The sequence below is a fragment of the Notechis scutatus genome, chromosome 9 (assembly GCF_049901735.1).
Source record: "Notechis scutatus isolate UNSWTSFEM ecotype Mainland chromosome 9, rNotScu1.2, whole genome shotgun sequence".
NCBI classification, from domain to species: Eukaryota; Metazoa; Chordata; class Lepidosauria; order Squamata; family Elapidae; genus Notechis; species Notechis scutatus.
The window spans coordinates 17,433,959-17,461,842 of NC_142017.1; positions in this window are offsets into that span (position 1 = coordinate 17,433,959).

A 27,884-nucleotide genomic window follows, 5' to 3' on the forward strand; every position below is an offset into this window, starting at 1 on the left:
CTCAACACCGAGTTGCATTTTGTTGGATAAGCTTCGTGTTGTGCCCTCAGGTGCTTTGGGGGAATAAGTCACCTTCCTCTTCTGAGTGACAGCTCCTAAAGTATTGGAAGACAGCCCTCCCCCCCAATTCTCCTTTTCAAACATGTGTTAAGATGTTTTTCAGGGATCCAAAAGTTTCTTTCCTGAGAAATTTCAATCTCAATGGAAGAAAACTATTTCTTTTTCTGCTTTAAAAAAGAACAGCTTCTTCTATCTGAACACAGATCGTCCTTGGCGTTTGTGTCAAGAGAAATTTCTTTCTACTGTACCTAGTATTCCTTAGTGACTTCCCATGCCTGGTATCCCTAAAGAACAAATTAGTTTCTCCTTTGATTCCCAGAATCGCTGCACAATTGTCTTTTTCACACTTTCTGTTCCATCCGGAGACATATTGGTGTAAAACTCTTCGGGAAAAGATTCTGACTAGCCAGCCATAACCTGCTGAACAAAGAATGGAATGAAGCCTTTCCATTGCATTACCAAGATTGATTTGAAGGGTTCTTGTTAATCATATCAACCTCAAGTAGTCCTTGACTTTCGTCCACAATTGAGCCCCAGATTTCTGTTGCTAAGCCAGACGGTTGTTAAGTGAGATTTGGTCCATCTTACAACCTTTCTTGCCACCGTTGTTAAGTGAATCACTGCAGTTATTAAGCAAGCAGCAGGTGTCAGGGTTCCGGCAGTTACTCCAATTAAATCATGAGCCTCGAGCCACACTCTCAAAATAAAAAGGATTTATTTGAAGTTAACATTCTACGTCCGGCACTAACCTGGGTGTAGCTGACTCTGAGATACGTACTTCACTGTCACCCTTGATCCTGCTCCCCCCCCCCCTCTGGGTGTATCATCCAATGAAAAACGTCCATAGCCAATAGTCGTCAATCATGCTTTCCAATTAGATTTTTGCGTGGCAGAAGCTTCAGTCGTCTAATCAGTCTTTGAAGAAAATATGAATGGAATCTACTTTCCATTCCACACTGTTGCCTGCTCTTTGAAACTACCCCACTTCTTTCTGTTGTCAACTATAAAACATGTATACCAAATGTTTTATGAGTTGACAGCAGGATTGTTAAGTGAATCATGGATTTTGCTTGTCAGAAGGTCACTGTCAACTCATAAAACATTTCTATGCCTGTTTTAGGGTTGCCACGAACAGAAGTGGCGGGGGGGAAAGAAATTTGAAAGAATATTGCAGCAGTTTGGAACCGAAAGTGCATTCCATTCTTATCTTGCAAAGATTGTAACTAAGTGACCAGAGTTTCTCCCGGCAAATCTCTTAATTGGAGAATGTGATTGATGACTCTTGGCTATGAACGTGTTTCGTTGGAGAATATGAATTATGATGCACCCAAAGGGGTGGGGGAAGCCAAGGTCAAGGGTGACAGTGAATTACATGTCTCAGAATCCGGCTTCAGGTCGTGCTGACATGTTCGCTCCTAATAAATTCTTTATAGCTGCAAAAGGGGATCGCGTGGCCCAGGGATACCGCAACCGTCGTAAATACCAACTAATTTACCAAGCATATGAATTTTGATCGCATGACTCTGGGGATGCTGCAAAGGTGGGGAAACCAGTTAGAAGTCTTTTTTTTTCCCAGTGCGGTGGTAACTTCTGAACAGTCACTAAATGAATGGTTGTACGTTGAGGACCACCTGTGCTTCTGCTGAACCTGAATTTTAAAAAAAATGCAATCAAATTTGGTCTGGATCTTCACTGTGCAAATTAGTTTGTCCCCCTCTTTTCCTTTCACAGTTCTCAGCCCCAAGGCCAGTTTGACCAGGAAAAAGCGCAGACTCCTGGATTAAAACTATGAATGCTTTGCATCAGTGGTGGGATTCAAAATATTTTACTACCGGTTCTGTGGGCATGGTTTGGTAGCCATGATGTGGCTTAGTGGGTGTGGCTTGGTGGGCATGGCAGGGGAAGGATATTACAAAATCTCCATTCCCACCCCACTGCTGGGGGAAGGATACTGCAAAATCCCCCTTCCCTCCCCACCCCACTAACCTGCTTTCCAGCTCCGTTCTCCTGTGCAGGGCAACCAAAGACCCAGCCGATCAGCTGGGACTCAATGGGAGGCAGAGAATAGATGGGGGGTGAGCCAGTCAGAGGTGGGATTTGCGGGTTCTCCAAACTACTGACAATTTCCGCTACTGGTTCTCCAGAACTGGTCAGAACTTGTTGAATACCACCTCTGCAACAGAGAGATAGTTTTAAGATGTGTCAGTATTGCTTTATACTCCTTTGGTAAGACCAAACGTGGAGTTTTGCATCTAGTTTTGGTCACCACAATAATAAAAGATGTTGGGACTCTGGAAAGAGTGTAGAGAACAGCAACAAATATAACTAGGGGGCTGGAGGTTAAAACATAGGATGATTTTACAGTATCCTTCCCCTGCCATGCCCACCAAGCCATACCCAAAGAACCGGTAGAAACATTTTTTGAATACCACCACTATCTAGTGGCCCCCTTGTCTACAGCTCAGGCCAGGAAAAAACAAACATGAAACGGGCCTTTGTTAATGCATCTCCTTGGGGCAGGATGGGTTATTAAGGGCACACTTGCCATTAGCCAAACTGCAGATCTGGGATAGCATCCAGTGCATATTATTGAAGAACAGCAGTGGAAAATGGCTTTGCAATGCTGCAGGAATATCTAAATAAAGAGCCGGTGGGTTTAACTGCACTTGGTTGAACTCCTATTTGTTCAGTCCAAAGCTTTTTATTTGAGCCCACCATTGGCATTTCCCTGGGAGATGGGAAAAAAGCATTTGGCTTTGCTTTCCTTATTTCTTTTTTATTTTCGCTACTTTTAGCTCTGGAAGTGGCATACCTGGGAAGATCAGCCTGGGAAAAAGAAAAAAGAAAAAGGAGGGGGAATCAGAAATATTAACATGAGAAAACTAAACCAAATGAGGCTCCCTGATATCATTGCAAACACCCCATAATTGAATGAAGCTACCAATATATAAGAATTAATCTGCCTGGCCAGCAAGGAAGTCCATCCACATGGCAGTCACCATCTACCAGCAGGTATGGGAACTGCAAATTAATGTTATGAACAGCATATAAAGATAATCTTATCAAGATGTTTTATATATGGCATTTGACACCGGCGAGATTGGCCAGGATATCTGAATATGAACCCACACTGCTGGAAATATAAGCTAGTAGATGGGACATACTACCCTATGTGGTGGCAATGCCCTAAAGCCAAAAAGTACTGGGGAAAAAAATGAGGAGATGGATAAGAGAAATTACAGGGTCCTGTTTGCCAGAAACTTTTACTGGGGATTAGTCTGGCCCTCCTTGTCTGTTACTGCGGTGGTTGCTTTGCCCAACTGGAAGTGGCGACATCCTCCTGCCTGGTTACAAAATACTTGTGTGCTGAGATGCTGGTTCGCTAAAGGAAAGGGGCGGTGAGTGGGAAGTTTGGTTGAAAAAAGATAAGTTTGTATGAAATGTGTAAATAAAGTTATTTAAATGTTGTGCCAGAACGTAAGAAATACCGATTGAAAAAATAAATTTAAAAAGAAAAGTCGCCACCCATCGCCCCACCGGGGAAGGGCAACGACTTGCCCTCAAGATAAGGGGAAAAACCAGACAGACCTGGTCGCACCTGCGCACAGTGAAAAGCTGATGCAGAAGGGGACACCGAGGTTCGGCGGCCTCCAGAGTGCCTTGGCCAATAGGCCAACTCTGCAGCGAGGTGGCTTTTACGACCTTTCTGTGACACAGTGGTTGAGTGAATCCCTGCAGTTGTTAAGTTAGCAACACAGTTGTTAAGTGACCCAGGCTTCCCCATTGACCTTGCTTGTCAGAAGTTTGCAGAAGGGGCTCACATGACTGGAACACTACAACAGTCAAAAATACATGCCAGTTGCCAAGCATCTGAGTTCACTTGACCCATGGGGATGCGGTAAAGGTTAAAAGTGTGAAAAATGATAAAGGGAACATTTTAATTAATGTTTTATAAAATATAAGTGAAGGGGGGGGAATTAACTATGGAAAGCTTATAATTGTTCCCATAGAAGTATGATATTTAATTGAAAAATAATGTTAAAGATGTTAAGAGTTTAATGAATATTAATATTAATGATAGAATTGAATTGGAATGGAATGTTGTTTTAATTATGTTATACATTTATAATTTTTTCTTTTTTTAAGAATACAGTGTGTATTTTAAGAATGTACCAAGCAGAATCTGAATGGAAGTTATGTATTATATTGAATGTTACAACTTTAGGGAAAAGATATAAAGGCGTCATACTCCAATCAGTAACTACAGGAGAAATTTTGTTTAATGAGAAAAGATAATAGATAATTGAAACAGGACAGACAAAAGTGTGAAAAATGGCCACAAGTCACTTTTTTCAGTGTCATTGTAACTAAACGAATGGTCATAAGTCAAGGACTATCTGTATTGTGATGGCCATCATAGTAACTGGCCAGGGACAATTGCAAGAAAAGCGATTTTGCCATTGTTGTGGATAGAGTAGAGTAGAATGGAATGGAATAGAATAGAAATAGAATAGAATCAGCTGGAAGGGACCTTGGAGGTCTTCTAGTCCAGCCCCTGCTCAAGCAGGAGAACCTATACTATTTCAGACAAGTGACTGTCTAGTCTCTTCTTAAAAACCTCCAGTGATGGAGCGCCCACATCCTCTGAAGGCAAGTGTACGTTAAAGGATACAGAAAATCTGTTCAGGAAGCCATGTTATTCCCTGGATTTCAGTGGCTTATTTTGGAAATCATCCATGTTCACATTTAATAGTGGGAATGGAGTGAAGTGGGGTGAAGGAGGTTAGCTTCATCACGTAACTGATGCTATTTTTCCATTGCTTCTGAAACAACTTGGTGCATTTTGTTGTTTTCAATTATTGTGTACGTTTGTTTATCTTTTCATAGAGCCACCCAGGCTAGTTATGGGGTGAATTAAGCATATGATAAAGTAAACTAATAGAGGCCATTTATTTTTATTTCGTTGTTAGTGACATAGACCTGAGGAACATCTGGAATGTGCTAGGGGAAGGAAGAAACCTTGGGTTTATTAGATTCTAATTCTCCTCAGATCTAGCCAGATTTGAGTTGCAGGTCAAGAATTCCCTAAGAACTTAAACTATCTTTTGAGATAAGATTTATTTGTGGTTCCCCCAACTGCATACTAGCTAGGACAACTTCTACATTGGGGATAAGGGAACTTCACAAATTTATGTGGAAATACATTTTTAGAGGGAGCGATCTTATCTTTACTCCTTTCTATTTCTGTCACTTCCCTATTTGTTCTATCTCTATGGCTTATTGATGAAATGAACCAAAAGACAAAACTCTTCTCATTTTCATTCATTGCCTCTTCTTTTGTGTGCAACAGTCCTATGGTTCATTTCAATGTGATGCCATTTCTGATGGGAAACCAAATAATGATCGTTAATCCTTTCAGCCGCTCCCAGAATTCCTCAGTCACTCAAGCCAGGCCCAAAATCAAGAATGACACGTGGCGATTCTTCCAAGCGGAGTTCTTTATTGTTTCACACCCCTAGAGAAAATCTTGAGGACTACTACTATTGCATCTACAATATACTCTGGGGACTCTTAGGGAGAGGCTGTCTTCACCCCCTTTATCTCACACATAGTATTAGATTAACACATTAACAGAGTTGGAAGGGATCTTGTAGGTCATCTAGTTCAACCCCCGCCCAAGCAGGAAACCCTACACCACTTCTGACAGAGAACAGTCCAGTCTCTTCTTGGAAGCGTCCAGTGATGAAGCTCCCACAACTTCTGAGGGCAACTTCTGTTCCATTGGGGGATTGTTCTCATTGTCAGAAAATTTATCCTTCTTTCTAGGTTGAATCTCTCCTTGTTCAGTTTTCATCCATTATTCCTTCTCTGGCCTTCAGGTGCTTTAGAAAATAGCCTGACCCCTTCCTCCTCTCTGTAGCAGCCCCTCAAATACTGGAAGACTGCTCTCCTGTCTCCCCTGGTCCTTCTCTTCAGTAGACTAGCCATGCACAGTTCCTGCAACCATTCATTGTATGTTTTAGCCTCCAGTCCCCTAATAATCTTGGTTGCTCTTCCCTGCCTTCTTGGCTGGGTTGCCTCTTACTCCTCTGGAATGCAGCTCCTCTCTCCTGAGCCTCTGCCTCCTTATTGCATTCCATCACATCATGTGTAGACTTCAACTCCCAGAATTCTTCAGCTGCCATATGATGACTTCAACTCCCTGGATTCCTCTGTCATCATGTGCTAGGCCCCCAACCAAGAATGATAGGTGGTGATTCTTCTCAGCCGAGTTCTTTATTGCTTCACACCTTTAGACAGAATCTTGCCAGACTCTACAATCTGCATCTACAATATACTCTGGAAACTATTAGGGAGGAACTGCCTACACTCTCTTTCTCAAACACATGGTATTTGGGCTGAATTGCCTCTTATTCCTTGGGAAGGCATTTCCTTACCTCCCGGGGGTCTACCTTCTTAGTACATCCCATCACACAATTGCCATCTTGACTTTTTCCCCAACCCCTACTGAAGCCCCCAACAAAAGTCAGAATTACTGGTGCTTCAGTGGAGGAGCACCCAACTCCCAAATCTTGGTTGAAACCTGGACAAAACCTTTATTGAATTAAGTCAAGCTAATACAATTTCTCTCCAAGGTTGGAATCATTTCCCTTTTCTATCATATTAAAAAATGAGAGGTCAGTGGTAATTTTCTGGGGTGGCTGCCACGCAAGGATTTCAGAAACCACGTTTTAGGCTGCTTCGATAGGATGGAGCACCAAACAAGAACATCTAGAGGTTTTTCTATCTCTTCCTGCCTCCATCCTTGCAGCCTCTTTCCCACCCTTCCCCTGTTAAAGCCTTTTTTCTCAAAATCAGCAGCTTAAGGAACAGCTATGAATTGAAAATGAATTTTTTTCCTGCCTTGCCAAGGGTATTCCGTGAGCAGCTGCTAAAATGCAACATCGTGCGGCTTTTATCTCCCTTTTATGATACCTATTTCCAGGATGCTATTTCAGGTTTTAGTGGTGGGAGAGAAAAATTCCAAGACTTTTAGATATATTCAGAATTAAATGGCAATCGGACACACAAGCACACTCACAGACATAGACACAAGCACAAATAACCACCCACATTTACTCTTTAATGAATATATTTTGGGTATTTTTTATTAAGATCTCCTAATTAGGTAGAAGTGCTCCTGATTTATTACTTTATAAATCTTACTTTTCTTCAAGAGTTTGAGAGTCACACACGTTCATTTTGTTCCATGAATAGGCTTCTTTTAAAATCATTATTATTATTATTATTATTTTAGGTTAGGTTAAAAAAAATGGGGAGAGGGTATATCCATTTTTAATTTTCAGCTGCAATCACCAGATGTGACCAGGAAAAAGTTGGGGTGTGTGTGTGTGTGGGGGGGGGGGAATCTGGTGCAAAACTCCCACCTTACCAGCAACTCAAAATCTTGGTGGATTTTTAAATAAAGTTATAGGCAGGTAGAAATTAAAACATTAACATTATTGCAAGTGGTTTTTTTTTAAGAACCAAAGAAATACCAAGAAAAATTTAGCAGACAAGGTAGCACTAACTGATTACAGTAGGTTAAAAAAAAATCCCCCTTTAAAAAAATCAGCCTCCTCCTTTTGTTGAATTTTACGCTTCCAAGGAACTTGATTGGTTGACTAATTGCTTATGCGCCATCAAATCAAGGTTACTTCTGAGCAACCACACAGATAGACTTTCTCCATAATGTTCTGTCTTAATTTGGACTTTCATGTCTCCCAATGGTGCACCCATTGCCATTGTAACTTTGAAGCTGGTTGCCTTCTTTTCTTTTTCTTTCCATTTTTTTTCCTGGATTATAGACTTTCCAAGGGAGCTGGGTCTTTGCATTGATTTATTGACTCTAAGTGACTACCTAGATAGATTTTTCACCATAATTATTTGCCCTAATCTTGTCCTTCAGATCTTCTAGCTGTGTGTCATCACAACTGCAACTATTCATCCTCCTTGCTTCTGGTTTCCTCTTCTTCTCTTTCCTTCCACCTTTCCCAACAACCAGAGATTTCTCCAGAGAGCTGGGTCTTCGCATAATGTATCTGAAGTGCATTCACATAGGGATAGAATCAAGGTCACGTGAAGTGTTAGTGCCACTTTATAATGACTTGGTAAGGACGCACACGTGGAATGTTGTATCCAGTTTTCGTCGCCATAATATGAAAAAGACGTTGAGACTCTAGAAAGAATGCAGAGAAGAGCAACAAAGGTGATTGGAGGCCTGGTGGCTAAAGCTTATGAAGAACGATTGCTGGAATTGGATATGTCTAATCTAGTGAAGAGAAGGATGTGGGTAGGGGGGGGGGGGGGGGGGGGGGGGGGGGGGGGGGGGTAAAGGGGCAAAAATTAATATAAAAATTTAAAAAATAAAAAAAAAAAAAAAAAAAAAGGACGGTTGTATTATTAGTTTTTTTTGGGGGGGGCGGGGGGGGGGAGGGGGGGGGGGGGGGGGGGGGGGGGGGGGGGCCCGGGGGGGGGGGTGGGAAGGCGGGGTGGGAGTAAAAAAAAATACGTTTTATTTTGGGGTAATAGGGGGGGGGGGGGGAGTTGGGGGGCTCAAAAAATAATTAAATAATATTTTTTTTTTTTCCCAACAAGGAGGGGTGTGATAACCGGTATAACAACCGGTTTGGTGAGCGTGGGTGCTTTGCATTTAAAAAAAGCTAATACTTTCCTTCAACCTCAGCTGAAGAAAACAGCTGAGGTGTGGCCAATCATTCTGCCGCGTGAATCAGCTGTGCTCTAACAAAAAGGCATAAATAACAGGAAAGACCAGGAGCAGGCGGGCGAGCCCACATGGTTCTCAGTGAGAACTGGTTTGCAGCCAGCTGATAGTTGGAACAAGGTGTTCTCCCGAACCCGTCCGAACCAGGAGAATCCCACCCCTGGATGAGAGGGTACATGATAGCAGTCAGCAATATCTCAAGGGCTGTCACAAAGAAGAAGGGGTGGGCAGTGGTGGGATTCAATTTCTTTTTACTACCGGTTCTGTGGGCGTGGCTTGGTGGGCGTGGCAGGGGAAGGATACTGCCAATCCCATTCCCTCCCCACCCCACTAACCTGCTTTCCCGCTCCGTTCTCCTGTGCAGAGCAACAAAAGAAGACCCAGCCAATCAGCTGGGACTCAATGGGAGGCGGAGAATAGATGGGGGCGGGGCCAGTCAGAGGCGGGATTTGCTGGTTCACCGAACTACTCAAAATTTACGCTACCGGTTCTCCAGAATTAATCAGAACCTGCTGAATACCACCTCTGGGGCAGGGGGCAACCAATTTTCCAAAGCAGACTGAATTCCCCCACTGCTTTGCTAGCTAGAACCTCAAACCTTGGTTATTTAATGGTCCATAACTCTTAGCCTCTGTTGCCATCTCACATCTTCTCGGAGCTGCCGATCCCCAGGGTGTGTAGTTGTTCGTCTCAGCATGAGAGAGTGCAAACATTGCTTGGAGATGTAATTCAATTTGAGCACAAGTATTCATTTCACAGTCTATTGTTATAGTATCGCCTGCTAATAGAGCGCAGGCTTCTCAATGCAATGATTTTTCTTCTTCTCTTCTTCTTGCAGATGGAGCTCTGGGCTTCTTTCTTTAATTACAATGTTCCAACTTGGTACATTCCCAATTCAAGCTTTCTACTTTTCTCTAATAGCACATTAGTCTGCCCTCAGGGTGCAGGAAAGAAACTGTGAAAAGCATTAATGGCAGCTCATCAATTGGGCATAAGTGAAAATAACTCTAATAAAGCTTTCCTCTTTCCTAGCCCTGCATTTAATGCCCGCTCTTTAAGGGAAGTCTTTCTTACCAGAAAATCCACAGGTGAAAAATGATTTGTCCCATAGTTTGTAAAAGAACGCACTTTGCCACCATTAATTTTCATCCCTTACAAGATGTCCAATTAACAAGCATGCACATTTAAATTCCACTACATCTGTGCTAAATATGTTAACTATTTTTTCCCCACCATGCATTTAAATGTTCAGCGCCATTTTGCCAGAAGAATGTAGCATTAGCACTGTTGACTTCAAACAACCAATTTCCAGCTTAGGACAGTGGATCATGCAGTGTTTTGCAAACATGGCACTTTAAAAATGTGTGGACTTCAACTCCCAGAATTCCCCAGCCAAGGGTGGAGAATTCTGGAAGCTGAAGTCCCCACAGAGTTGCCATGTTTGAGAAACATGTTTGAGAAACCCACATATCCTTGGTTCACTTTCTGGCTTGATATTTTCAGAATAAGCCAGGACAAACCATGGTCTTGCATACTTTGGTGGTGCAGTGGTTAGAGTGCAGGGCTGCAGGCTATTTCTGCTGTAGCCAGCTGCTTGCAATTTGGCAGATTGAATCTCACCAGGCTCAAGGTTGACTCAGCCTTCTATCCTTCCAAGGTGGGTAAAATGAGGACCCAAATTCTTGGGGGCAATATGCTGACTCTATAAATTGCTTAGAGAAGGCTGTAAAGCACTATAAAGTGGTGTATAAGTGCTATTGCTATTGCTTTTAGGTAAATATCAATTAAAAATGGCCACAAAGAAATGGTGAGTTTGATTCTAGCCAGCTTGCTTAACTTGCTAAGATAAAAAAAGCTTTGTTGTACATGTAATTCCACTTTGTCCCATGTCCCATGTGGTTCTTTGAGCAATATTTGTGGCTTGCGATATCAAAGCCTTAAAGGGCTGTAATTTGTAGTTATGGGACTGGATTCTGGAAACCAAGATTGATGGCTGTTTTGGTTCTGGACGTATGCTAAGCCGCAAATCTGAATTAAAGAGCCATAAACAACAGGATGTCAAATGGCAGCGCGAGCTCATTAACAGGGATTTCATTTTGAAATTTTTTGGGGCTTTGGGCTCATCTGAACCTGACAGTAATGCGCACACCAGGCTGATGAATTCACATCAGCCACGGGCTTCAAAGCAGGGATTTCCCACATTGTAATTCGGTTTCTAAACCCCAGTTGGGAGCTTTTTGCAACCTTGTCAAATAGCTGGAGGTTTTATGAATGTCTTTTATGCCTTCTAATTTGTTTCTTGGCTTTTGAGGGCATCCGTGTGGCACATTGCCCACTGCAGTTTTGAAATGCATTTGCTCTCCTTCGTGTCAAATTTTCGCTGCCCGGCAATTCAGGTGGGACCATAAAGCAAGGCCCAAGGGAAATAGCAGCTCCTTGTCTAAACTTAAAACTGCATCTGCCAGTTTGTCCTTAAGAAAAGGCTGAAGGTTGCTTTGGAGAATTCCACTGCAATTGGATGGCTTTCAATCACTGTTTATATTTACAGGGATGTTGACGGAGTGAGAAATAACATTATTTTTCATTCCTCCTGTGCAAGCACCCCTGGGTACAGTAAGGATTTTAATGTATATTGCTAACGGGGAAGATGGTTTGTTTATTTTGCCTTTAAAGGGATGCAGACTGAAAAAAAAAATAGGAAGAGAGGCTATTGCTGCAGTTAACAGAATAACAGAGTTGGAAAGGACCTTGGAGGTCTTCTAGTCTAACCCCCTGCCTAGGCAGGAAACCCTACACTGTTCTGTATTAGCATTTTCCAAATCTTAAATTCTAATTGGTCCTCACGGACCGTAACCTGATTGGCCGACTAAGCGACCGTGATTGGCGCGCTAAGAATCTACCGCGATTGGCCGAGCCGATCGCGGGAGATTCAAAGCGATGTCATTGGCCGCCGAGCCGCGCGCTAGCTCTATATGAAGAGCCGCCGCGAAGTGCAGGTTTTGTACAGAACTGTATATTCAATAAAGAGCTGACTGTTCACTTTGGTCTCGCGTCTCAATGGGACTGATCTACCCGATCTAACATACACCACTTCAGACAAATGGTTGTCCAACCTCTTCTTAAAAACTTCCAGTGTTGGAGCATTTGCAACTTCTGAAGGCAATTTGTTGTAGTGATTAATTGTTCTAACTGTCAGGAAATTTCTCCTTAGTTCTAAGTTGCTTCTCTCCTTCGTTAGTTTCCCCCCATTGCTTCTTGTCCTGCCCTCGAGTGCTTTGGAGAAGAGCTTGACTCCCTCTTCTTTGGGAAAGCCCCTGAGATATTGGGACAGTGCTCTCATGTCACCCCTAGTCCTTCTTTTCGTCAAACTAGACATATTCACTTCCTGCAACCGTTCTTCATGTGTTTTAGCTTCCAGTCCCCTAATCATCTTTGTTGCTCTTCTCTGAACTCTTTCTAGAGTCTCAACATCTTTTTTGCATAATGGCAACCAAAACTGGATGCAGTATTCCAAGTGTGGTCTTACCAAGGCATTATAGAGTGGTATTAACACTTCACATGCTCTTGATTCTATCCCTTGATTGTTGATCAATGAACGAAATGGAGAAATCTGACTGGAGGGCAGACAATTTTCTCAGGTTCAAAGTCACCCGTATTGTGCAAAAGTTGAGGGTTAATTTTAATTTATCTCTTCAGAGTGAGACAACATCCTAGATCATCCCTGTCAAACTTTTTTTGGACAGCCATATATATTCTTAGTTTATTTATTTATTTTATTTTTGTATGCATTTATTGCAGTGTTCTTCTTAAGATTTCCAACTTGCCATTCCTTCATGAGCTTTGAGATAAGCAAAGAGTTCTTTTGTTAGAATCGCTCTAAGCAGAAATCAAGTGACAATGAATATAACAAAATAACGTATTTCAAAAAAATATAACCAAGGTCAAAATACAGCCTGAAGGAGACATGGAAGATGGAACAAGATTTTGAAATAATAATAAGCCACTGCAATCTCTGAATTTCCAATTTTTAAGTATGAGAAAAGGAAGGAAGGAAACTTTGAAATAATATTAAGTCACTGTAATCTATGAAATCCAATTTTTAAGCATGAGACATGAAGGGAGGGAGGGAGGGAGGAAGGAAAGGAAGGAAGGAAGGAAGGAAGGAGGGAAAGAAACTTTGGAATAATATTAAGCTTACTGAAATAGCTGAGTTTCAAACTTTTCAAAATGTATGAAAATAAAAAAGACAACTGCAAAACAATGTTAAACCACTGCAATCTCAGAATTTAAAACTCTTATTTTTAAAAAAAAAAAACAAAGAAAGTAGACATAATGCCAACTAAGCAATCACTGTTTTGCCAAGAACAGAACCTGTTTACTGAATTCTCAAAGATGCTTATTGTTCAGCATCAACCACTGCATTCTGTTTTGTCGTTGCTGCTACTGTTGAACTATATTCTAGCTGCTGGTGTTTTTACCTGACCCAAGCATGTGAATTTGTATACAAAGGTATTAAGGCTGGCAAAAACCAGGTAATTCTCAAGCCTGAAAAAAAAAGATATATAACTATAGAACAAGTACTTTAAACTCTCAACACTGGGAGAATGGCCAAAGTCCACTGACTTGAAAAGGCAGGAAGAATTCATAGCTTGGAGCAGCGGTCACCAACCTGTGGTCCGCAGCCCACTGGTGGGCCGTGAGAAAATTTTGGTGGGCCGCAGAGAAATCTCACCCCCAGAGCACCCTGCCAAAGCAATTAAACCAGGCTGCGCAGAAACAAAAGGATGCTCAGCTCACATGGCCCTCCCTGCCCACTCACTCCTTACCAGATAAACTTGTCTGCTAAATTGCTATTTTTCCTTTTTCCGACCATCATCTGTTCTACTATGCCGGGAGATTTAGATTAGCTAGGAAACAGGAAATGGTTGGATTTCTTGCTTTCTAGCTAAGCACAGCCGAACCTCCCTTAGGACTGAAGGTTTGCTTGCAAGCAAATTCAGTGCAGACTCACGGCAAGCAAATTTGAGAGACTGAGCTAGCTGATGGCAGATAGATAAATCACTGAATGATTCTGTGAGCAACTCAACCTGCCTGCCTGCTTTGCCTGATTTGGGGTAAAAGTTGCTCTTTTTTTAAAATAAAAAATTCAATATTTATATAAATATTTATAATATTTACATACAAGCCATGCCCAGCCAAGCCACACCCACAAATTAGGCCATGCCCACAGAACCAGTTAGTGGTCCCTGGGATCTAAAATTATGAGTTTGGTGGTCCCTGAGGTCCAAAAGGTTGGCGACTCCTGGCTTGGAGCATGCTATAGTGAGCTTGATGTTTCTTCTCTATAGTTTATTTAATTGCTATCATATATCTAGGTTTTTCCCTGCACTTCCTGCCCTCTCCCAATTTTATGATTTGAGGTATTGGGAAGCAGGTATTCTTCAATCTCTATTTATTTATTTAATTTGCATCCCACTTGTATTATTTTTATAAATAACCCAGTGTGGCAAACATGTCTAACACATCTATTTTTGCCACAACAACTCTGTGAGGTGGGTTGGGCAGAGAGAAAGTGACTGGCCCAAGGTCACCCAGCTGGCTTTCAGGTGGGACCAGAACTCAATCAAGCAACTGGATTTCCTGGCTAAGGTGGGACTTGAACTCATGGTCTCTTGCTTTCTAGCTGGTGCCTTAACCACTAGGCCAAACTGGCCCTTCACTGATTACATCAAAAGCTGCTCACTTCAAAGCCCACCTCGAACTGTTCCATGTAGCTTTGTAACATAAAATACGTCCCTCATTTTAATTGAGACATCAAAATGTATAATTTGTGTGGTTATTATCTTTTAATCAAGGGACATGGTGGCTCAGTGGCTAAGATGGTGAGCTTGTCGATCAGAAAGGCAGAAGCTGGGACAAGTAATGGGAGCTCACTCCATTATGCGGTGCTAGGGATTTGAAAGTTTGGCGGTTCGCATCCCTAGCGCCGCATAACGGAGTGAGCTCCCGTTACTTGTTCCAGCTTCTGCCAACATAGCAGTTCTAAAAAATGCAAGTAGAAAAATAGGGACTACTTTGGTGGGAAGGTAATGGCATTCTGTGCGCCTTCAGTGTTTAGTCATGCCAGCCACATGACCATGGAGATGTCTTCGGACAGCACTGGCTCTTCGGTTTTGTAATGGAGATGAGCACTTCCCCCTCTCTCTTATCTGCCCCTCTCTCTCTTATCTCTTAATCACGGTTCTGCTAGTGACATTGCTGTGAATATGGACATCTTTGGCAGTCCAATTTGTAAAAAGAAAAAGAACTGATCAGGTAAAAGGATGTTAACATCCCTCGAATTTTAAGTTTTCCCAATTTCTTCCCGCTGGCAGAAGAAGTGGGAGCTGCTGTGTAGTATTTCTAATGATGCTCCAGCAATAAGGATTGTCATGGGGATCAGAGGAGGATGATATGTCGTCAAGACAACCTTATAATATAGCTCCTGCTGGGGAAACACGCAGAAGAATGCCAGCAAGGATTTTTACTCCCTCTCCCCAAATGAAAAAAAAAAAGAGAAATGATTTATTTCTGCATTCATATGCTCGCATATTGTATTGGTATCTTGGTTCAGCCTTGCAGGAAACTTTCTTGATCTAGTTGCTTGAGATGTGTTGGGAATGATGAGTCCCAAAATTTCTTACTGATGTGACCAACAGATTTCTGGGTGTTCTAGTTTTCCATATCATTGGAAGGTATTGTTCTGACCTAGGCTTCACAAAATCACGAAGCAAATTCTTTGTCCCGACAAAACCCCTTTTTGTTAGGCTAATGTGAATTCCTATTGTTCACATCCAGCAAAGTCCCTGCAAACAATCTTTCAAGGGTGAATTACAACCACAGACCTTATCAGGCTTGGAGAGCTGCCAGGCTGATAGCTTCCAAGCGCAACGCTGCACAAGGAGTCTCTGAGAATCACAAACAAATCTTCACACTAATTAAACAAACTAATTGTCTCCTGCAAACATCACTCCCCTTTTGCTCCTCTTTATTCACCATCCACCTGTGCCTTTACTCCTGAGTCAACCCTTGTTCCTTAACTGTTCCCTTCTCCTGGCAGCTCTGTGCATGTGCACATTGGGATCAGGCTCCAGCTGTTCTTCTGCCCCGCTGATCTCTGACTCCGAAGGCAGCTGATAACTGTCAGACGGCCCTGGCCCCATCTCTGCCTCCAAAGCAGAGCACTCATCAGAGCCTGGGACAGACTCCAGGACTGGGCCATGTTCCTCCTCAACCTCCTCACTGTTCAAGTCTACTTCCAGATCCACTGGCTGCTGGTGGGCCATAACAGGTATCTGGTAGGAAAATGATCCTTGGGATGGTGCTACAAAAGTTATTTGCCCTCTTTCTTTCTTGTGCATAACCGGTTGGATTTCTACCCTCTCAGGGGCTGTGTTCACACAACATACTCAAGCACGGCCATGGAAGATCAAGCACCTGCAGTTGAACAACTTGCTAAATTTCATTAGTTTCAACTATGAATGGGTTTTATGTGAGTTAGCAAACCTACTCTCTATGGTTTAATGCAGTGTTTCTCAATCGAGGCAACTTTAAGACATGTGGATGTCATTTTCCAGAATTCCCCAGCCACCCATGCTGGCTGAGAAATTCTGAGAATTGAAGCCCAGAGATCTTAAAGTTGTCAAGGATGAGAAACACTGATTGAATGTACAGTGTGACTGCAGAAAATGGTTCTACAGTCACACTGTACATCAGTAACAAAGTTCAGAGCTTTTTCTCACTCATGAATTGACGTGCTCTCCACTTATCCACCCACAAGAAGCAATGGGTGGAAGCTTGTAAGAGGAAAACCCAACCTGGAACTAAGGAGAAATTTTTTGACGGTGAGAGCAATTAATGTAGAGAGTAGATTACAGTAGATTACAGTAGATTAGATTAGATTAGATTAGATTAGAGTAGAGTAGAGTAGAGTAGAGTAGAGTAGAAGAGGAGAAGAGAAGAGAAGAGAAGAGAAGAGAGGGGAGGAGAGGAGAGGAGAGAGGAGAAGAGAAGAGAAGAGAAGAGAAGAGAAGAGAAGAGAAGAGAAGAGGAGAGGAGAGGAGAGGAGAGGAGAGGAGAGGAGAGAATAGGAGAGAATAGAACAGTTGGACCTTGGAAGAAACCCTATTATTTCAGATAAAGGTTGTCCAATCTCTTCTTAAAAACTTCCAGTGTTGGAGCATTCACAACTTCTGGAGGCCAGTTGTTCCACTGATTAGTTGTCCTGTCAGGAAATTTCTCCTTAGTTCTAGGTTGCTTCTCTCCTTGATTTAGTTTCCATCCATGGTTTCTTGTCCTGCCCTCTGTTGCTCTGACTCCCTCTTCTTTGGGGCAGCCCCTGAGATATTGGAACGCTGCTATCATGTCACCCCTAGTCCTTCTTTTCATTAAACTAGATAGGTCTCATGGTGAGATATTTTTATATCTTCTGATGGGCTTCATGAACTTTTATGTTACAGGCCACTTAGAACCAACAATTTCCTGAACATAACCAAAATCACTCCAAGAAAATGATTTATAATGGACAGAAAACATTTGGTAAGAGTTCATATCTAATTCTCTTCAGGTCAAACTTGACTGAACAGTAGGATGTTCCACCCTATTTATTTTATTTATAACAATTACATGTTACATCTTTTTCCTGTTGACCGCAGCAGTCCCAAAAGAGGTATTATATCTCCTTGATCACTACTAAAGCCTTTTCTATTTCCATTGATTTTTGACCAAAGCAATTTCTTCTTTTTTCTTAACAAAGATAAAGAAAGAAGAAAAAGAAAAAAAGGTAAAATCATTTCAGTGGAAAATATTTGAAATATTTCACATAGGACTTACAAAAGCTTAAGATGATTAGAACATTTAAGAACATCAGTCCTATTAGGACTTTGAGTTTTTAAGATTAACTTCCAGTACACTATTGAGCACAGCAACTTAAGGTCAGCCTGGAATTTCTCAGTCAAAGCAGAAAAACTTTGTTGAGTCTCTGTGTTAATTCCTAAACGTTAAGCTGTAGACATATGGCAGGTTTCCGTGATGGAAGAGTTGAATGATCAAAGAGAGCAGAGCTAAAACTCTTGTGCTGTGGTCCCAAAGGTGCTTTTTTCAAGAGGCAATTGGACTTTCTGTTTTTTCTTTGAAGGCTCTGCTCTCTTTGATAATTCAACTCTTCCATCACTTCTCATCCAAGAAGCTTCTTCAGTAGAAGCAGAGAAAGCTTCTTGGATGAGAAGCGAAATGTCTTCAACGAAAAATCGGAAAGTCCAGTTGCCTCTTGGAAAAAAGCACCTTTGGGACAACCATGACCTTGATGACTGAGAATCTCCATAAACATCTTGTGTTGTGGGTATTTGTGTTGTGGGTGTATGTTTGTGTCTCTTCTTAGAATGAGGGTATAGTCCAATCATCAAACGACTGTATTATTTTGTTGAAAAAGAACTTTCAAAATTCAGCACCAGAGATTTGCTATTCAGTTTTGCTGTTGCCTGTTTTGGAGGGGAGAGCCACTTTGGTGCAATGGTTAAGACACCAGGCGACTGTGAATTCTAGTCTTGCTTTAGACATGAAGCCAAGCAAGTAACCTTGGGCCAGTCTCTCTTTCTCAGCCCCAAGAAGGAGGGTTCTTGTGAAATCCTTGCTGAGAACACTGCAGGGACATGCTCACCAGAAATCAAGATTGACTCAAAGGCACCCCAAAAGTGGGCAAGAAATTTGAGGATGACTGAAATAGGATTGAGGGCTACCTATACTTCTGCAATTACTTGGTCCTAGTGGGAAAAAATATTGCTAAATTAGAAGATCGTACTTGCCTGGGAGATAGATCCAAAAACATTCATAGGACAAATGGTTGTCAGAGAGTCTACCCAATTTGTTATTCTGCCACCTCTATCCTTTTTGTGTGTTTGTTTCATGATGCTTTTAATACCACCTTTTCATGTTTTAAATCATTTGTAAACTGCGCTTGGCAACTGGCCAATATAAATCCAGTTAATCATCACAATTGTCATTGACCAGAGCCATTCTGTAAAATACAGGCATCCCTTCTGGTTTTGGAGGGAGAGGGAAGCTTGCTGCTAGATTTCTTCAAAATGGAGAAATAAGAAGTGAGTTGGAAATGGGTTGCAGAGGAAGCATAGGGGAAGAAAGAGAGAAAGGAAGATTTTTCTGTAGTAATCTCATATCCTATGATCCAAAGTATGGGCTTTGTTCTCTTTATTTTATCACCTACCTATCTACCTATCTACTCTATTCATCCATCTCTCTCATTTATCTATACATGCATCTATCCACCCATTTATCCCTTTTCCCTCTTCCTCTCTCTGTCTCTCTCATCTATTTATGTATCCATCTATCCAATCACTTATCCATCTCTCGCTCTTCCCACTCATCCATCTCACTCTCATCCATCTAGCCATGCATCTATCCACCCATTTATCCATCCACCCATCTCTTTCATCTACCATATTTATCCACTCATCTATCTATCTATCTATCTATCTATCTATCTATCTATCTATCTATCTATCTATCATATATCTATCATCTATCTCATCCATGCATCTATCCACCCATTTATCCATTTCTCTCTCATCTATTTATCCATGCATTTATCCACCCACTTGTCTGTCTGTCTGTCTGTCTGTCTGTCTGTCTGTCTGTCTCTGTCTATCTATCTATCTATCTATCTATCTATCTATCTATCTATCTATCTATCTATCTATCTAACTATCTATCTATCTATCTATCTATCTATCTATCTATCTATCTATCTATCTATCATCTATCATCTATCATCTATCCAATCATTTATCCATCTCTCTCTACCCACTCATCCATCTCTCTCCATCCACCCACCCACCCAGCCATCTCTATCTCTCTCATCTATTTATCCATCCATTTATCCACCCTATCACCTCTCTCTCTCTCTCATATCTATTTATCTAGGCATCTATTGTGCAAATTTAGATGGCCATCCTCCTTACAGTTTACTCCAGGTAGTACAAAGCATAAAACAAGCATAAAACCATATATGAAAGGCAATAGAAAAGCAAATCAAAGCAATAAACATGGACAGGTTAAAAACTCCTTAGCCAAGCAAGCCAAATTCAGAGTGGAACCCATTCACATCCCAGTCTGATAGAAGATCAGGATTGTCTCCAAAATGTAGTCAAGCAAAATGAAGATAGTGACAACTATGGTGCAATTGAAGTTCTACCTGCTCTCTCTCTCTCTCTCTCTCTCTCTCTCTCTCTCTCTCTCTCTCTCTCTCTCTGTGTGTGTGTGTGTGTTTGCATGCATTGTGCAAGCAACACACACACAAATCCCTCCCTCACATTCCTGCTAGATTTTCAATGGCACTGGCACAATTTTTTTTAACACCCCTAGGAACATCCCTGGAAAACAGACCCTGGTCTATGCTTGATTTGCTTGACTAGCATCCGTATTTTACTTGAGTACAAATAATTGGCCACTGCAGAAGTAGCTGTCTCATCTCAGCCATCACCCAGGATTAGGGAAAGAATCCTAGTTCATTCCCAGATTAATGGTGAACAGCTAGAAAAGCTCCTTAGTTGCACTCAAGGGCACGAAAAGCGATATTGGGGCACCCAATGTCCATTGCACTAAAACCAATAAGTCTTGGCAGGTCCATAAGTGAGATTTGTTAAAGACCGTAGGCAAAAAGTCCCCATCGCAAAGACTTCAAAGGGTCACCATGTCAATGTGTAGCATCAAAGAATTTGCAAATCACTTGTCAGAACTAAGAGGTCCCTAATGGCTGAGGAAGGGACGCGGTGGCTCAGTGGCTAAGGACACTGAGCTTGTCAATCAGAAAGGTCAGCAGTTTGATGGTTCGAATCCCTAGTGCCACGTAATGGAGTGAGCTCCCATTCGTTGTCCCAGCTTCTGCCAACATAGCAGTTCAAAAGCATGTAAAAATGCATGTAGAAAAACAGGGACCACTTTGGTGGGAAGGGAACACCATTCTGTGTGCCTTCGAAGGCATTTAGTCATGCTGGCCACATGACCACGGAGACGTCTTCGGACAGTGCTGGCTCTTCGGCTTTGCACCTCCCCCTAGAGATGGAAACAACTAGCATATATTGTGTGAGGGAAACCTTTACTTTTAGCGGCTGAGGAGATTTCCTTATTTACCCAACAACAGATCCTGAATCCTCAAATGGCTTGGATAATCTACCGGATATTTATCAACCTCAGAGATTGTGGTTCTTATCTCTTGGATGGATCAATTTTATCTCCACCTCACCATCCACGGAATGCAGAAGCTTGCCTGAGATTTTAAATCTGGAGCTTTGGAGGAATCTTCCATCTAGGATGTCCGCAATTCCCAAATCACCCAGGAGAATATTGTGGGAAATTGAAAAGGTAAGTTCCAGAAGTGTAATGAGGATCATGATTTTAATGCAAAGTATATAGAGCTGTCGTGGAGACGTTATGTAAGAAATTAATTAATTCATTCTCCAGAAAACCATCACAGGGTTTGCTTAGTGTTGGTTCTTGGCAGTTCAGTGTAGGATTTTTTTTTTTTTGACAATTATGTCTTCTGAAGGAATACCAGGGGGTAATATTATCTAGAGTGTATGATTTTATTTGTCATGGCTTGTTCTCACAAGCAAGGGATCAAATGACAATTATGCATGAACGATCCAGTCTGAAATTTACAAAAACCCGATACAAAATTCTATCCGGCATTTTTCAAACTGTAAGGAGTTTGCATAAGACTATTAATCCAGGTATCTATCATATTGAAAGATGTTTGGTACGTTTGGCTTTTTTGTTAAATTTCCAGGAGGAAAACCCAACTCTTGAAAGGACAATTAGCAAATTAATCATCCAAACTCCGGTAATGTTTTACCTTTTCTCTGTTATCACAGATCTAAGCTAATATATCTAATTAATCAAGCAGAAGGCAGATTACATGCCTTAAACGAGCATGTTTCAATCCTTGATATATTTCTAGCAAGGGCCTGCGTATAGTAAAGATAAGAAGAACCATGCAAGTGTCTTGCTTTGATTAATCATGATTAATTATTAATCACGTTTCATTACTCTGCCACAGTGCACATTGGGAAGTTTTCCCAAGTCCTTCCTTCTTTCCTCCCCCAATGCATGTTAAAATATACATTTGTTCATTTGTGCCCACCTGCTATTCTGAACATTCTCCATTTTCATTGTCACTGGAACTGAGTTATCCCTAAGCATTCAAAAGCTGCTTTTTGAAGTTCTTACTTCACCCATAGGACAAAGAACTCAAAGACAAAATAATTGCACTACCATTTTTCAACAGAGTTCATCACTGCAAATTTCCAAGTCAAATTTACTGCTTAAGTAGTGAGTTTGTTTTATTTTACCATCCAGCCTGACACAGTATTTTCATATATGCTAACTCCTGATAACACTTTTCAGTTGTGTAAGCTGCTTTAAAATGTAAGTATCTTGGTATGTTTAAGTAGTGTCTAAATTTTAGATGGTCTCTATTCACAGTACTTCTGTATAACATGTAATGCGCTGGACTGACTCTTGTTTACCATATGTGTAACAAAAACAAAAACAAAAAACAGCACATCATCTGCACTAAGCTAAAGAATGTTGCATTTGTCCATAAGCAGCTCTTCAATATGATAAGTGGGAAATTGAATATGGTCTGGTGCTAAACAAGGGCTTTTACTGTTCTCTTCAGTGGAACTTTCTTCTAGGTCAAATTTTGACTAGCTAGTATTATATTTATATACAGGGTTGTCTTTTTCTTTACCAATGTATTTTCCTACTCGTGGCTGACCAATAAATTCAATATCTGTTTCAAATAATAAAAAGCCCCTCTTTGACCTACATGGAATTGAAGCTCCGGGCTTTTGAAAAAAGGGGGCATAGAGGGATACCCTTCCCCCACCTCTTAACCTCTCCTAAGGCGTGTAAAACAAAACCCCCAGAGAGGTAAGAGGATTTAACCTTGCGCTGAAGGATTTCTTGTTTCAGAGGTCGTCTTTTAACATGAAGAGCACGCTTGAATTTTTATTTTATTTTTGCATTCATTCCCAAATTTCTGGGAGATTCTAACTTGAATCGAGAACTGTGAAATAGAGTTGGTAAGGGCCAATTTCTTCCCCCCAGAGTGGCCAAAGAAAACTTCAGGGAGGTGACAATGCAGTCAGCAAGGGTCAAACGTGAGGGGGCTCTTCATCTTGACTGTCCCTCCTGAGTTCTGGCATCAACAGACCAGCCTGAAGCTTGCAAGGTGCGAGAAAAATAGGCTGCCAGGGGAGATCAAATCTGTGAAAGAGAAGAAGTCATAAGCAGAGGAGGCTTTGGCTTGGTTCTCCCCTACCAGCAGCGCAAATTGTACAGTGGTGTTTTCGTATGGCTGTATTTGTAGCTCGTTTAATGTATTTTCAGTTTTCTATGGCACCCAGGAATGCGTTACATGATGTAGTAAATAAATATTATGGGTAATAACAGCAAAATGTTGGTGAAAATAGTGCTTTAATGGCTCAGTGAGACTCCTTGTAGTGAGCACCCCCTCTCCTATCTATCTATCATTTATCTATCTGTCTGTCTGTCTGTCTATCTATCTATCTATCTATCTATCTATCTATCTATCTATCTATCTATCTAATCTACCCATGAATCGATTCACCCACTTATCTATCTCTCTCTCTCTATCCACTCATCCGTCTCTTGCTCATCTATCCATCCATCTATCCACCCACCCATCCATCCATCCATCTCTCTGTCTCATCTATCTATCCACCCATTTACCCATCCTTCCAACTCTCTCTCATCTACTATCCATCTATTCACCCGCCCATCCATCTCTCTCTCTCATTTATTTATCTAGGTATCACTTGTGTAACTTTAAATGGCCATCATTCTTGCAGTTTACAATAAAAGGATTTTCCCCCCACCTATTCCATTCTCTCTGATTATTGGGGACTGGCTGAATCAACTTCTGAAGGTTTTTTGGCAACGTTTTTTCAGAAGTGGTTAGCCATTGCCTCCCTCCTAGGGCTGAGAGAAAGTGACTGGCCCAAAGTCACCCAGCTGGCTTTCTGCCTAAGGCAGAACTAGAATTCCTCTGGTTTCTAGCCTGATGCCTTAATCAGCAAACCGATACTACGGGGCTTAAGACTGCCTCAAAACATTGTCATTTCTGTCCAAGCTGCGTGCAGAAAACATAGCAAGTCATTGTTATAAATAATGCGGAAATTGTCCTTTGTTCAGAGATCCCTTTGTCTATTTTTCTCTGTTTATTCCTGGTTTGTATCAGGTTTCCATAATTTTAGGATGAAAGAGTCAGTGTTGTATTGTTAGAGATAAAAGATTATTTTATGAATGAAATGGAATTGCCTCAATGATTGCTACTAGGGACTGTACTTCGGCGCAACCAAGCTGTTCTGAAATTGTGGTGAGATGTTTTCCAACTCATTCCTATTTTTGCAATGATTATGAGAAGTCCTATAAGCATTAATTGGAAGGGACCTTCGATGTCTTCTAGTCCAACCCCCTGCACAAGCAGGAGAGCCAGAGGTGGTATTCAGCAGGTTCTGACCAGTTCTGAAGAACCGGTAGAGGAAATTTTGAGTAGTTTGGAGAACCGGTAGCAGAAATTTTGAGTAGTTTGGAGAACTGGTAGCGGAAATTTTGAGTAGTTTGGGGAACCGGTAGTGGAAATTTTGAGTAGTTTGGAGAACTGGTAGTGGAAATTTTGAGTAGTTTGGAGAACCGGTAGCGGAAATTTTGAGTAGTTCGGAGAACCGGTAGCAGAAATTTTGAGTAGTTTGGAGAACCGGTAGCAGAAATTTTGAGTAGTTTGGAATCCCACCTCTGACTGGCCTGCCCTCATCTCTTCTCTGCCTCCCATTGAGTCCCAGCTGATTGGCTGGGTCTTCTTTGGTTGCCCTGCACAGGAGAATGAAGCTGGAAAGCAGGTTAGTGGGGTGGGAAGAGAATGGAGATTTTGCAATATCTTTCCCTTGGAGGGGGGTGGGAATGGAGATTTTACAGTATCCTTCCACTGCCGTGCCCACCAAGCCATGCCCACCAAGCCATGCCCACAGAAGCGGTAGTAAAAAAAAATTGAATCTCACCACCCATGCCATTCTTTCAGATTGCTGCTGTAGACTGTATTCAAACACTAGATGTTTTTAAGATTTGAAGAGGTCTAGGGATTGGTCATTAAGTCTTCCTTTTTCTTGCATATAAATAGATATATACAATATATTATTTTATTTCTTCATACTTTTGATCCATTGCAGCAAAAGACCCAAGAAAAGGATAGTTAAAAATGTCCAAATTATTGAAACAATTCTTGGTACTATATTTCAGTGGATTTCTTCTTTGAAAGAATAAGAACTAACCCATCAGATCCTTTCATACAAAGCTTAAGAATCTCGAGGATGGATTAGACTAAAGGCCATTTATTTCACATGTTGAGTGACACGTGCGAGTCACTGCAAATCCAACAACTAATAATAGCTGTTATTGCTCTGGTTGGTTGCACAGTCTACCAGATGTTTAGATTGGATTTGGCATTTCAAGCTCTTTCCAGGGACCTGGGATAGACAGCTGTTACTGTTTGATGGTGTTAAAAGTATCGCCACAGGATGTAAGCTGTTCCAAGTAAAGCTGCCTTCTGCAATTGACTGATGGGGAGTTTGTCAATTCTGATGGTGTTCAAGTGATGCTCCAGTTGTTTTGGGATTGTATCCAGAGACTCTACGAGTATTGGAACCATCTTTGCTTTCTTTTGCCACAGTTGTTCCACTTCTACAGGCAGTTCTTGACTTACAACAGTTCATTTAGTGACTGTCCAAAGTTACAATGGCGCTGAAAAAAGTGACTTATGACCATTTTTCACAGTTACAACCATTGCAGCGTCCGCATGGTCATGTGATCAAAATTTGCAAGTTTGGCAACTGACTCATATTTATCACCTTTTTCAATGTCCTGGAGTCATATGATCCCTTTTTGCAACCTTCTTACAACCAAAGTCAATGGGCGAGCCAGACTCAACTGAAAAACCATGATACTAATGGTATCATGCAGTGATTCACTTATAGCTGCGGCGAGAAAGGTCATAAAATGGGGCAAAATTCACTCGACAAATGTTTTACTTAGCAACAGAAATATTGGGCTCAATTGTAGTCATAAGTTGAGGGCTACCTGTATTTGGAAGTCGTATTTTGTGATGTTCTCCAGTTCCCAAACCTCCCAGGTGGGTAGATATACTGGGGGAAAAGTGGTCTATCCATGAAGGGTTTTAATTTACAAACATAGAGGCAGCCAAAAGTCCTTTTCTATCGTTGCTTCATCTCCAGTTGGGAGGAAGATTTGGTTGGGTCATGTGATGGACTGATGGGTACAAGGGATGGATCTTTGATTTCTCTTTTGGGAAGGGAAAACCCAGAATTCTCAGATTCGGGTTAATGTCAGCATTCCAACTAACCAACTCCAAACCAATAAACTCTGAGACAACCAATTCCTCAAAGTTCCTGTCAGCTGCCAAGAATCCTTCTTCTGCTTGTCTTTCTGGCTGCCATAGAAACGGGGGGAGGGAAGAATAATTGGGCTTCATGGGGCGGGAGGAAAAGGGTGCTGGAGATTTTAGTTGGTGAAATGTAAAAGTTGGGAAGTTGCTTACTGCGTAGATGTAGCCTCTTATCTCTCCAGGCCAAGGGCAACCGTCTTGGCACACCGGATATGTGAAATACCACCTGAAGATGCACCACATGACATTATACACACCTCAGATTGGATGGCCAGTTTGAACTATTTGGGGTGGGAACCTGGGGTAACTTTCTATGTGTGATTTTCGCGCCTATTGCCTTAGATATTGTATTCTTCTGATGCTACCACATCAATTTTCAGTAAAATTCCTTTTCTCTACCACGATGGAGTCTAAGATTTTCTTTCTTGGATTTTGAATGGAGCTTCACCATTAGAGTTGTCATGTTGGCACATCTGTGAAAACCCGAAAATGAGAGTTCCAGGTTTTCCCTTCCCAAAAGAGAAATCCAGGATCCATCCCCTGCACCCATCAGTTCATCACATGGCCCAATCAAAACATCATCCCAACTGGAGACCTTCCTCTAAACACTCCTCTCAGGTGCAGGGCACCCTGTCCTTGACTCTCTGAGAAAGAATGTTGTTGTGTCTAATCTTCTACCCCACGATGAAATCCCCCCTCCCAAATTCCCCGGCACTGAATGTGGCAGCCACGAAGCTTCCAAGTAAAACATGGCTTCCAAGGCTGACGTCTAACAAATGCTGAGCACTTTGAATAAGGTCTTCTCCATGCACAGAATTCGGGACAATTGCATCTATTCCTCCCCTTCCCAAAATAATCCTTGTGTCGAGGCTGGGAATCTCCTATTATCCTCACTACATTTTTTTGGCAATTAAATGTCTGGAAAGTATTTATCATTCTCGCCTTCTCACTGTTCACTATCGATGTCTTTCTCTTAATGTCAGTATCTTCGTGGACTGTGTGGGTGATCTAAAAATACAACTTCAGAGAGTGAACCTACCATCTGTGGAACAAGCAAGCAATTTTGGAACAAATACCCAATGTTATTTTAACGTCCGTTGACCAGATCGCTTTCATCCTCCTAAAACGGCTCCGTTTCAACAAAGTGGTTGACAAGCAGTGTTTAACTCCAAATATATTTTTCTCGGAGGTCTTTCTTTCCTCCTCATTTGAAGACATTCCGTCAGCATATGCTGTTCTTGGATGGAATTCCAACCTTACTGCTGAAATGGCAAGTAGCTGAGAGTATTTCAAATGGAGGACAGATCTATTTTTCATGGGTAAATCTATACCTCGCCTATAGGAAAAGCTAGGTATTCAAGGTGGTGTGTCTTACTCAAATGGACCCACATATAAAGGGAGAGAGCAAAGTTCTTCCAGATGTCAGAATAGAGCTGGAAGGGACCTAGGAGGTCTTCTAGTCCAGCCCCCTGCTCATGAAAAATACCCTATACCATATCAGACAAGGGACTGTCCAGTCTCTTC